This window comes from Grampus griseus (assembly GCF_964374135.1).
Source record: "Grampus griseus genome assembly, chromosome: 11".
Lineage (NCBI taxonomy): Eukaryota > Metazoa > Chordata > Mammalia > Artiodactyla > Delphinidae > Grampus > Grampus griseus.
The window spans coordinates 55,513,831-55,523,299 of record NC_139005.1 but is presented as its reverse complement, the minus strand read 5'-3'; positions in this window follow the sequence as shown (position 1 = coordinate 55,523,299).

Genomic DNA, 9,469 nt, shown 5'->3' with positions numbered 1-9,469 from the left:
TTGCATCATCATTGTTTTCATCTATATGTACCTGACAAGGGTTCGTATTGGAAGTAGATAATGTTGGTTCTGCCATTTTCCTGCTTTCACTTGTACTTTCATTATTAGTATTAACTGTGAACCATGGTTTCTCAGGATTGTTTTTAAGACGATTGGACATTTCATTATGGTTAGTTTGGTTAAAGCTAGAGAATATAATCTGTAAGTCTGTATAACTGGGCTCTCATAAACTGCCACGTATTGAAATACACTGCAAGTGAAATGTATTAAGTGCCTGTGTGAGGGAATCTTTTTAGAATCCTCTGTGTTGAGGAGGAAATTCCCCTCTTTCCTCAGAATTGCCCCCAGTAGGAGGGATTATGTAGGAAGCAAAAGGAGTTAATGATTCAAAGTTCCTCACTTTCATGGGCCCTTTCCACAATTTGAGACCACTATTCCTTTCCACTCCACTTTCCTCTGTCATACAATGCCCCCTCATGCTGGATGGGGGTTGGAATGGCAGTGGGCATCTTATTGAGTCTAAGTGGTAATTGAATGATGGGGTACATTTAGTTTGGGGTTAAAAGAAAATATTTATGTGTAAGTTATTGCTAGCCATCCTGATATAGGAATGCTTTCTAGAAATTTTTTTTTTTTTTTTTTTTTTTTTTGCGGTACGCGGGCCTCTCACTGTTGTGGCCTCTCCTGTTGTGGAGCACAGGCTCCGAACGCGCAGGCCCAGCGCCATGGCTCACGGGCCCAGCCGCTCCGCGGCACGTGGGATCCTCCCGGACCGGGGCACGAACACGCATCCCCTGCATCGTTATGCGGACTCTCAACCACTGCTCCACCAGGGAAGCCCTCTAGAAATATTTTTATTGCTACTGTGCCAACTCACCCAACTTCTGTGGTACGAAGACACAAGGCCAGATGTCATACTGTGATCTGGGAGTGTCCAACCGTGCTAGGCTCTGGAGGTATGTGGGTAGTGGAGGAGAAACAAAGTTTGAAAGGTATGGAATTATATACTATTCTTTAGAAAATTAATCTAAAGAGACATGCAAAATTTTAAGTGGAAGATCTGGTTCTCATTAATGGCTAGTCAAAATGAAAGTCTCTACTGACAGGAATACACTAAATAATGAGGCATATAAAATTATCAACTCACCATACATTTTTTCCTCTTTTTGAGAAAATCACATGAACTTGAAATTCCTTTTTCTTTTCTTCTTCTAAATAACAATTTGCTTTCATACCTTATTTTGTTTTCATAATCATTTTGTTCTTTTTCTTTAAGAAAGTTCCCCAAATATAGACATATTGGGCCCCAGGAAACCTTGATTCATACCTTCTACATACGTTAGTGACATAAAGCCATTTGACATATGAATTGAGTGAGGACACTAGTGTCAATTCGCATATTAAATATTAGTTCAGCTGAAGTTTTCAATTTTTTAAATAAAAATTATAACAGTACATGATCTAATATCTTTCTATATCCCAATGAACAGATTTGTATACTCCACTTCAGAGACAACGGTTAAACCAACTATTTTGTGATGGCTAAATAAGAAAGACCTATTAAAGTCCAGAAAAGTGAGGCATTCCCTCCTTGAATCAGTCAGTTTCATATTTAAAGCACTGCACTTCCTGTTAACCAAATTCTGTTAGACTGAACCACCTAAAATTGCAGTTTTTATAGGTCAACAGTGGTCTAACATTGGTGAATTCACCCTAATATATCATTTAGGATGTACTCAGCTGCGAGTAAAAGAAAGAGGACTCAAGTTGACACTGAAAGTAAGAAAATATACTGTGAGGTATCAGTGAACACACAAAATTGACTAAAAGGCTTGAGAACTGAATTTAGAAAACAGGCAGAAGAACCAAAGGAGGCAAAGTAGAGTCAGGATCATGTTGCAGAGAGAAACTGCCTAGGAAGCTTTCACCAGCATTGTTGCCACTAGATAATTGCTGTCACTTGGCTGAACTCCACCCTTAACCGTTGATCCTTGCTAGACTGACACACTTTTTACTGAGCTGAAGCCACCTCGTACCTATTCTGTGTTGTTTTTTTGTACATTCCCTCAAGATTCAAAGTCCAGGGCTGGAACATTAAGCAAAGGATCATGTACACACTGCCAGGATGATCAGATACTGGCCAAAATAAAAAGTTCATCTCAAGTATGTATAGACAAAATACTGGCTACAAAGACATCCAAATGTTAATATCATTTTTGGGCAGTGGAGATCTGAGTATTTTTAGTTTCTTATTTATTTATACACTTCTGTTTTCATTGTTGCTATAATATATATTTATTAACTGTATAATCAAGAAAAATTTAAACTTTAGTTTAAAAAATAAAAACCATAGAATTAAGACTTTATTGTGCAGTATAGCTATTCATTTGGACTCAGGATGGAGTTTGGAATTTAGAAAATTATAATCCTAATGACACACACCTGATTAAAAAATAAAACCATCTGAAGGCTACACTGTAGTTTGCCATAGGCTATTTTTCAACATTTGTGTGAAAATATATTTTAAAAAATAAACAGTTCTCGCCATGACTTTAAAGTGTGTTGTTTGTTACAAGTGGCCTTATTTTGTGCTTTGTAAAATGTATTTGTCTTTGCAAACAAATCTTTGCGATTTCTTTCTGGAAATTACTGGAGGTGAAATGGAAATATAAAGTCCATGTGAAGGACTGGACTTCAGCAAAACACAATAACATTAATATGAGTGGAAGTATTATTTTAATATCAAAAATCAATTTTTATGGAGCTAATGGGGTTCAAAATTAATAATCATACTGTTTATTTTTTCCTACAACTTATACAGCAACTAAATAAATGTATAAGTGATGACATAATTTATTCATTCCATTAATCAACACACATATATATAAATTTTTTAGCTGCGTGGCTTGTGGGATCTGACCAGGGATTGAACCTGGGCCCTCAGCAGTGAAAGCACAGAGTCCTAACCACTGGACTGCCAGGGAATTCCTTTAACACATATTTTTAATGCAACTACTATGTGGGGGCCACTGTAGTAGGTAGTAATGAGTGTTACAAATATGAATAAAACTCCATCATGATGTAGTAAGAAGTGGCATGGTAACATGCAATGTGACAGATCTAGGCTTGAGACTCAACACTGTCATTTGAGACCCAAGTGTGACATTTTGGGCAACAGTTACTTAAACTCAATAGGACCTGTTGAAAAAAATAGGGATAATACTATCTACCTCAAATAGAGTGTTAGGATGAGGACAAGAGAAATGGGAAAGAGCCAACAATTATTGAGCATATAGTAATACGTGCCAGCCCCTGAGACAAATGCTTTATAAGCATCAGCTCAAATTAGAAAGTATGGGCTTCCCTGATGGCGCAGTGGTTAAGAATCCGCCTGCCAATGCAGGGAACATGGGTTCAAGCCCTGGTCCAGGAAGATCCCACATGCCGCAGAGCAACTAAGCCCGTGCTCCACAACTACTGGGCCTGCGCTCTAGAGCCCGCGAGCCACAACTACTGAGCCCGCGTGCCTAGAGCCCGTGCTCTGCAACAAGAGAAGCCACCGCAATGAGAAGCCCGCGCACAGCAACGAAGAGTAGCCCCCGCGCGCTGCAACTAGAGAAAGCCCGTGCAGCAACAAAGACTCAACGCAGCCCAAAGTAAATAAAATAAATAAATTTATAACAAAAATTATAGTATGTGTGGTGTGTGGGATGTGAGGGAACTAGTGGTCCTTAGAAGCAGTGATACTCTTTTGGAATTCTCTGGGAAGATGTGCCAGTCAGAACGCAGCAAGAAAGAGATGCTACACAATGCGGAAAAGAGATTTTTTTTTTCACACACACACTGTATTTTATTTTTACAAGAGATAAACTGACACCAAGCATTGTAAATGGATGTCCACAACAAAAGCAACAATGATTGCAATTACCAAACACGAAACACACTCATACTATGTCATAATACTGACATTCAGTCCAGTAATCCTCCACTGTAACAGCTCCTTTACTTTGCAGTGAAAATTGATTTGTATATGAAAAGAGAGAATTTAATAGAGCAGTGATTTACGAGCGTGTGGGCAGGGTTAAGAGAAACTAATAAAGGGTGATGAAGCACTGTAGGGCAAGGTTGAAGGGACAAAGAGAGCAATCAGTTACTAAAACTCAGAGAAATCTGTAACTGTAAGAGAAGACCCCTTGCCTAGGCTGTAGCCTTCAATTCAGTAGAGGCACACAGTGGAGAGAACCTGGAAAGTAAATACCTGATATTTCTCCGCTCTTGACCTTACATCTCCTGGTAGGGCCTCCTGTTGGATGAACCCAACTGGAAAGGTGGAAGAGGTACCACTGATACGGTCCATAAAGGTCACCTACTGAGGTAGAGAGCAGGGTGGAAAAGGGTAGAAAGTGGATCTGGAGGGTCAAAGAAGAATAAGTAGAATAGAATGTATAGAAATGAGTAAATGTTACCTACCATGTATATTCACTTGTGGGATCAAAAAGCTAGAAGGGATCTTTCTGGGCCAAGCTTACTTTACAACCTTTATTGTTCTAAATTCTAGCCCAAGAGTAATGAGATTAAAGTTTATTAGTCAAATCTGGTTAAGCCTTCCACATGGCCAGTTCAGTGATTTAATTCTTCAATAGTGAGCACTTGTACTAGTTTCTTTCTTTTTTTTTTTAATGCCTCTTCTTCACTCAAGTCAAAAAGAAATGTTTGATCTCAGGAGCTAGGGAAGCTATTATGGAGTTCTGACTAGCAAGCTAGTGTGTCTCCAGCTCCACCTCATTTTCATGGATCCTTGCAAAAGGAAGCTAATCCTGCCATTCAATCTTTTTTCTGTATGCTGTCTCCCTTCTTCAAGAAACAATCCCAGGGCTTCCCTGGTGGCGCAGTGGTTAAGAATCCTCCTGCCAATGCAGGGGACATGGGTTCGAGCCCTGGTCCGGGAAGATCCCACATGCCGTGCGCCACAACTACAGAAGCCTGTGCGCCTAGAGCCCGTGCTCCACAACAAGAGAAGCCACTGCAATGAGAAGCCTGCACATGGCAACGAAGAGTAGCCCCCGCTCGCTGCAACCAGAGAGAAGCCCGTGTGCAGCAATGAAAACCCAACGCAGCCAAAAGTAAAATAAATAAAAGAAAAAAAAAGAAAAGAAACAATCCCAATTACATGGAGCCAGGAAAGGAAATACCTAGGGTAAAGTTACAAACGATCTCTGTACTAGGCTACAACAATGTTTGGAAGCAAGCAGGCCTGAAGAAAAGCAGGCCTGATGTTGATGATAATGATGATGATGATGATAAACCCAAATGTCACACCTATTATACTGTGAATTCCCTGGGGTCAAGGAACACATTTTACTCATCTCTATATTCCCACAGCATCTTGAAGAATGCCTTAGTTATAAAAGGCATTAAATGAATGATGGCTGAATTGGCTTGTTAAAAAAGAATCAAGAAATTTCAGAGCTAAGAAGGACCTATGAATCCAAGTTCCCCTTTTTTTTAATAGAAGAGAAAACCTAATTCTAAACAGGTTGGTGGTAGAGCAGTGATGATCCCACATAAATCTTTGAATAACCAAGTAAAAGAAATTAGAACTGAGATATAGATGTTTACTAAGTAATGTTGAAAGAAATGAAAAAAAAAAAAACTGTTGAAAAGCCTGAGCTCATTCAGTCTCAAAACTGTTAAATTTTTCTTTAACTAGTTCTCAAATACTTTCCATTCTTCTATTATTATTTTGTCCCAGGCCTTCATCACCAACAAAGATGATCTAATATAATGTGCTAGTTTTACAACAGAGGAAAGTGACTTGCTCCAGATCATAATTAGAAGGGATGCATTTGGTTCCCTCTTATAAACCATTATCAAGTTTTGTAAAGTGGGAATGGAATCCTGATCTACTAGCAAATACTGTGTTGCCTTAGTTTTCCTAGCTTCCTTTGCAACTAGGGACTTGGTTCTGGCCAATGCAAGCTAGTTGGAATTCTGCTAGTAGCTTATGAGAAAAGTTTTGCTTTCTTAAGAGATAGGATAAAAATAAATAAATAAATAAATGGGATAGATATAAAGTTTCTCTTCACCTCCCCCCCTCCTTTTTTCTGCCTTGAATGTAAACTTGGTACCAAATGGAGTTATGGCAACCGTATGGCAACCATGAGGCAGTAAACATGTATGTAAAAGCCAACGTGATAATAATGCTAGAATAGATAGAAATAGCTTGTGCTAAGGTTCTGTTCTGGACTATGATAGAACTATCGAATAACTTCAGATATAGGTTGAAAAAAATTATATGTTAAATTGTTATATTTGTTAAATATGTTACTCAAAAAATTAAAGGTAACCTCCAAAATTAGAGTTCTGGAGGTCAGAAGACTGAAATGGGTCTTGCTGGGCTAAAATCAAAGTGTTGGCAGGACTGTGTTCCTTTTTGGAGGCTTTAGGAGGTAATCTGTTTCCATGCCTTTTTGATAAAAGATCAGTCTTCAGCATTAAAAAATATCTAGCGGAAACATTTGCTGTGTGGTTACTTGCCCAACAACTCCCAAGTCTGCAGCACAGAAATCCCTTTTGAAAACTAAGCAGCCAGCCCCGAGTGGAGCACACTCTACAAAGCCTACTTCAGATGTGGCCACTGAGAAGAATGGACAGGAAGAACCGCCCACAGGACAAAATTTGGGGTCATGGAGAGAAAAGGGCAAGGATTCAGGAGAGAGGTTCCCACTTACCCCACCTGTCCACCCCCAAGCAGCAATAATAGCAACTGCCATATAGGATAACCTAGAGACTCACTCCAGTACCAGTGAAGGGAGTCTTTGCAATTACTGATCTGCAGGATTTGATGATTGCGATGAACCAGAGGCTGCTGTGTCTTTCCCATTCACCTCTTTTCAAATAGATGGTTTAAAAGGGAGGGGAGAAAAATATATATGGAGCAATCTTATTTGTGCTCTACAATTTATAACAGGATGATTGGAGTCAGGTGACTTTCTTTTAGTTTATAGGCTAACAGACCATGAGGAATTATACATGGATGCTCTAAATAGGACTGAGAATTAAACAGAGATTGTGAACTTTGAGCTGGATGCAGAAACTGGATGGGACTTTGGTGGTTTCTTCCCCCAGGGAGGAAATAAATGTGTAGGAAGAAGGGTGCACATGGATATTTGGGTGACTAGAGGGGCAGAATGGGCTGGAGGCTGTTAGTTGTCCTTCTACATGTCTTCTCTTCTTTCTTAGTATCAGAAGTCTTGAGTTTGGCACGTGGCTACCGCGGAAGACAGTATACTTCCTTGCCGTGCTTACAGCTAAATTATTCACATAATTAAGTCCAGGGAAATGGGATCTGAGTGGGAGTGATGTTCATGACTCTGGGTTGCACTCTTAAAAGGAGTGGCATATTCCCTTCCTCTTTTCTTTCTTGTTGGTTGAAATGTGATACGATATCACATCTGGGACCATGAAGGCCAAGAGAACACCATAGGGCTAGGGATGCAATAAGATAGAAGGAACCTGGGCCCCTGACACTGTGGAGTGATTTACCAGACTTACATGAAAGAGAAATACCTTTTCTCCTGTAAAGCCACTATTATTTTAAGTCTTTATGTGTGTGGCTGAAACCATATCTTAACTTTCATATACATGTTGAGTTTGAGGTGCCTTTAAAATTTCTTATGAAAAGTGTCAAACATACACAAAGTAGAAAGGATAGTATGATAATTTCATGCATACTCAACTTTAACTTCAACAGCTACCACTTCATCTATCTGATTTAAGCTAAACCCACACCTCCCCCTCTTTCCACTGACATATTTTGAAGCAAATTCCAAATATCATATCATTTCTTCTATAGATATTTTAGCATGTATCTCTAAAAGACAAGGATTTTTTTTTTTTAAGGAAGAGTTTCAAATGCTTTTGTGTAAAAAAAAATGTAGTTATCTAGTAGGCAGTTGGGCATATCTCTTTAACATTCGGGAGAAAGTTCTGGCCTGAAGGTACTGCTTTGAGAGGTATCCTCATGGATGGTATTTAAAGCCTTGGCAGTAGACGAGATAACCCAGGTGGCCCACTGATTTGAAAAGAGAAAAATTATATCAGTTTAGATGAGCAAAGTTTTCTTTACCTGGTGTCACGTAGCATGGGGAGTTGTGAAAGATAAATGCACATGGGTAGGAAACTTGCACAGACATTATTTTCACTACCCCAAATCCATTCCATATCCTGAGTTTCTTCAGGGTAGAAAGTTCCAATCTTATTTCCTAGGTACTACTTAGTTGTTCAGGGATGGTCATATATCTTAGCCACAGCTGATGAGACCCAAGGAATGTTTACTGGGACTTCTAAGAAACCCTCTCAGTTCTTGAAGAACTACTTGCATCTGCCTGGATGGTGTGGTGTGATGGAATGTGCTGCAGCCATTTTGTTATCTCGAGAAGATTCTAGAACTACTGAGGGCCTTGTTGTGGAGACTGAGGATGAAGTCAACACTGAGTGCAGAGAGAGAGGAAACCCAGTCCTTAATGATACAATTTGTGCTGCAGGTTAAAGCTTCTTAAAGCCAGCCCTCGCTCTGGATCTTTTGAGTTACGGTTTACAAATTTGCTTTGTTGTTTAAATCATTTTAAATTGGATTTTCTGTCACTTGTAATGCAAAGTGTTCTGACTGATAGAATAGGCCATGAGGTTAATGTTTTTCAAGACCTGGAGGGACATCAGTGCTGGTCATCTCAGTTTTAGCATGGGTCGGTAATATGTTTGCATAAGAAAAATAACAATTCGATGGCCTCCACTCAATATAGTTCCTTGATGTTCAGTATCAATAAACATGGATTGCTTTCTGGCAGATAGGAGGATTTCCTGCAGGCTTTCTCTAGTGGCTTATACCTTCTGCAGGTACTGGCCAGTTGATGGGGGTAATGGTGGTACTTAAAGGTATGGGTAGGGCTTCCCTGGTGGCGCAGTGGTTGAGAGTCCGCCTGCCGATGCAGGGGACGCAGGTTCGTGCCCCGGTCCAGGAGGATCCCACATGCTGCGGAGCGGCTGGGCCCGTGAGCCATGGCCACTGAGCCTGCGCGTCTGGAGCCTGTGCTCCGCAACGAGAGAGGCCACAACAGTGAGAGGCCCACGTACCGCAAAAAAAAAAAAAAAAAAAAAAAAAAGGTATGGGTAAATAGCAAATGTGGAACCAGCTGCTGTGAAAGAAAGTGTTCTGGGTAGTGAAAGGCAGTGAGTTGTGTATAATATCTGCTTTGGTTATGGGATAGACCTAGTTCTTCTCTGTAGAAGCACAGCATGGAGTATTGCTCTAAGACTTACCTAATACACCCAACCAAGTGGACATTAGGATACAAAAATATATCTTTTTGAACCATATCCTTCAAAACAGCAGCCAACACAGCAGTAGTTAGAGGCGGATATTTCTTTGACAAAATGTTGGGGGGAGGGAGGGTGGATGGTATTGATG